At 39.9% G+C, this 3,618-nt stretch overlaps 1 protein-coding gene across 2 annotated transcripts in view; it reads left to right on the forward strand.

Moving 5' to 3' along the window:
* Window positions 1–3,618, forward strand: part of SYTL5 (synaptotagmin-like 5) — a 267,276-nt gene that overhangs the window by 213,689 nt on the left and 49,969 nt on the right. The window lies entirely within an intron of this gene.

A 3,618-nucleotide genomic window follows, 5' to 3' on the forward strand; every position in this document is an offset into this window, starting at 1 on the left:
AAGACCCTCTATGAGATGGATTGATTCGGTGACTGGGGTAATCGGGATGGGTGTGTCAGAGGCAGTGCGGTTGGTGCAGGATAGAGCAGGGTTTAGGACTGTTGTGCATAGGGTCGCTATGAGTCGGAAACGACTCGACGGCACATAACAACAACAACAACATAGCTTTTAATATGGATTATACCTCAACATCAAGAAAAGAAAAATCCTAAGCACTGGACCAGTAGACAACAACATGATAAATGGAGAAAACATTGAAGTTGTTAACAATTTGATTTTACTTGGATCCACAATCAACACCCATGGTAACAACAGTCAAGAAGTTAAAAGATATGTTGCTTTGGGGAAATATGGCATCAAGGACCTTTCCAGAGTGCTAACGAGCTAGGGTATTAGTTTAACGATGAAGGTGTGATTAATATAAGCCATGATATTTTTAATTACTTCCTATGCATGTGAAAGTCGGACAATTAGTAAGGATGACAAAAGAATTGATATTTTTGTGTTGTGTTGTGTTGTTGGAGAGGAGTACTAAATATCACATGGACTGCCAAAAGAACAAACAAATTTGTCTTCAAGGATGTGCAACCAGGGTGTTCCATAGAGGTAAGGATGGTAAAACTTCCTCTCGTTTTTTCTTTGAGTATGTTCTCAGGTAGAGCCAATCTATGGAAAAGAACATGATACTGAGAAGGGTGGAGAGTCAGAGTAAGAAAGGAATACCTTCAACAAGATAGATTGACAAAATGACTATAACAATGGGCTAGAGCATATTAATGATGGTGAGGATGGTGCAGGATAGGGCAAGGTTCAAATCTGTTGCTAAGAAGGTAGTGAACTTGTTGACTCTTTGACCCCTAACAATAACAGCGACATAACGCATAACAAATTTATCTGCTTCTCCTCAGGAAAAACTGGACAGTTCCCTCCTGTAAAGATGTGGTGGTGGTGGTGGTGGTGGTGTTTTTGTTGTGTACCATAGAGTTGGAACCAACCCATAGCTAACTTCCAGGTTTGCAGAAAGTGTTAATTGCCTGGGAGAAGATTGTTCATCTGAATTTGAATCGCATGCCCGCAGGATTGCAGCACATCTTATCTATAGGCCACCAGAGTTCCTTGAAAATCTGATGAAGGGTTGCTATGAGTCAGACTTAACAGCAATTAGGTTGTTTTGCTTGCTCTGTCTCATACTTTGGGCATGTTGCCAGGGGCGACTAGTCTGTAGAGAAGGAAGACTCTGGATAAGATGGATTGACATAGTGACTATAGCAATATGATCAGATGTGTCAGAGATGGTTAAGTTGGCTTGGTTCAGAGTCACTGTTCATACAAAGGTCACTATGAGTTGTTGTTGACTCAACAGGACAAAAACAACAATATGTATTGTATCTTTGTGGTAAGAAATTGAGTTGCCTTGCTCCATAGAAGAAATATGGGCAATCTCTTCTGATGTAATTTACAGCCTCTGAACACCTACTGGAGCTATGAGTTGATTCTGACTTGACAGCACATAACCCCAGCAACTATAAACCTAGACCATGGTGTTTTCAATTGCTTCATATGCATGAGACAAGGAATAAGGAAAACTAAAGAAGAATTGATACCTTCAAATTATGGTGCTTCCCAAGAATATTGAGTATATATTACCATGGATGGTCAAAAGGAAAAACACATCTGTTTGGGAAGAAGTGTAGTCAGAGCACATCTTAGAGGAAATTATGTGAAACTTTGTCTCACATATATTGGGCAGGTTATTAGGAGGGGCCAGCACTTGAAAAAGTCATGAACAGAGAAAAAAACTCACAAAGAGATGAATTAACACAATGACTATAACCATAGGTTTAAGAACAGTGGAGATTGTGAAGATGGTGCATAATAAGGCAAAGTTTTGATCTTTCATTTTCATTCTGGGTCAACTCAACAGCATCTAAAGATAGCAACAATAACTTAATAGCCATTTGAAAAAATATTAATATAGGAAATTGAATAAAATATTGTATTTTATTCCATACTTAAATAACCTCTATTACTATTCCTCACTGATTTCAGTGCATTATTTTCTGTCACAGTGGCTGCCAAAAACTCTGTTTCACATTCCTAGGGCCTCAGTGACATTGTGAATAGTTGATAGTTTGCATTACATTTATGTTTCACTCCAAGGTTGCAAATTTTCTATGCTGGCCCTGTGAGCTCTTGACACCTATGGTTCTGGGAGATTGTTAAAAAAGTAGAATTCAGAACCCACTCTAGACTGTATAAACCACAATTCTCATTTTAACAAGCTCCCTAGGTGATTTATATGCAATTAAAATTTGAGAGATGGTATTCAAAGCCACCTGCTAGCACTAAAATTCAGTTGCTTTACTTTAAGAATAGGAAAGACAAATTAAGTTATTCCTAAGTTCCTTGGTGTTGTGATTTTCATCTAATTATTAAATCCTTGATTTCCTCTTGACTTAGGCCTATGAGAAATAATATCACCTACCTTATCTAAATCATCCACAACCTATTCTTTGATAAATCTTTATTCTAATTAGTTGTAAAAATCATAATGGTTTTTAAAAAAATAAACACATTACAACTATGGGGAAATTGGCAAGATACCACTATATTGATAGGAATTTGGTTGTTACATGTTAGGTGCTGCCAAGTTGAGTACTGTCACTGTCAGTTCACCTGCAACCTACAGTGACACCCAGATGGGGGTAAGCACGACGGAGATACACCACTCTGGGAGAGGATCAGAGAGTCAATCCAGCTCAATTTTATTGGATTAAGCAGTGCACTTGTATACAAAGGAAGGCAGAATAGGGTGGGCTTACTGTGGGACATGTGGATTGATTAGGAGAAACTCAGTCTCCTGCAGACCATTCCCAGCTCAACAGATGCAGCAGCCATCTTCCCAGGTGGTGAGCTTTCTCAAGCTGGTACAGCCAAACACAGGGGAGCTTTCACTACCCCATATTAAGGGCAGTCGGGAAGCTTGCACTTATCTGGAGCTCAGACGATCTGTCCTGGCCAGAGGCACTCCCTTCCTCCCCAACATTCCACAACAAAGTACTGCTCATATCGACCCTTATGAACCATAGATTAAAATCTTGCCCTATCCTGCACCAGTCTCACAACCTTCATCATGCTAATCCCTTTGTTGCAGTCCATGTGCCAGTCCATCTTGTGGAGGGTACTTCTCTTTCACTGATTCTCTATTTTTCCAATCATGATGTCTTTTTCCAAGGACTTATGCTTCCTGACAGCATCCCCAAAGTCTAAAGTTTCACGATCCTTGCCTCTACAGATTCACTGTTGTTGTTGTATCAAATTAAGTCAGATCTGACCCATAGCTGACCCTCAAACAGGTTTTCTGAGGCAGTAAAATACGCAAGAGGCGATTGCCCATCTTTCCCCTGTGGAGGAGCTGGTAGACCAGAACTGTGTATCTTTGGGTTGTCAGCACAATTACTTACCCTTAGTGTCACACCAAAATTTGTTGTAAATTCTAACCTCTATGCCTATGATAGATGGTATACCAATTGACATATTTCAGCTAACAGATGCTGCCGTGGATGTGCTCACCAAGTTGTGCCAAGAAATCTGGAGAGCAACCACTTGGCCAACTGA

This window comes from Elephantulus edwardii, unplaced genomic scaffold, assembly GCF_000299155.1.
Source record: "Elephantulus edwardii isolate Elephantulus edwardi_28Jun2011 unplaced genomic scaffold, EleEdw1.0 scaffold00210, whole genome shotgun sequence".
NCBI lineage: Eukaryota > Metazoa > Chordata > Mammalia > Macroscelidea > Macroscelididae > Elephantulus > Elephantulus edwardii.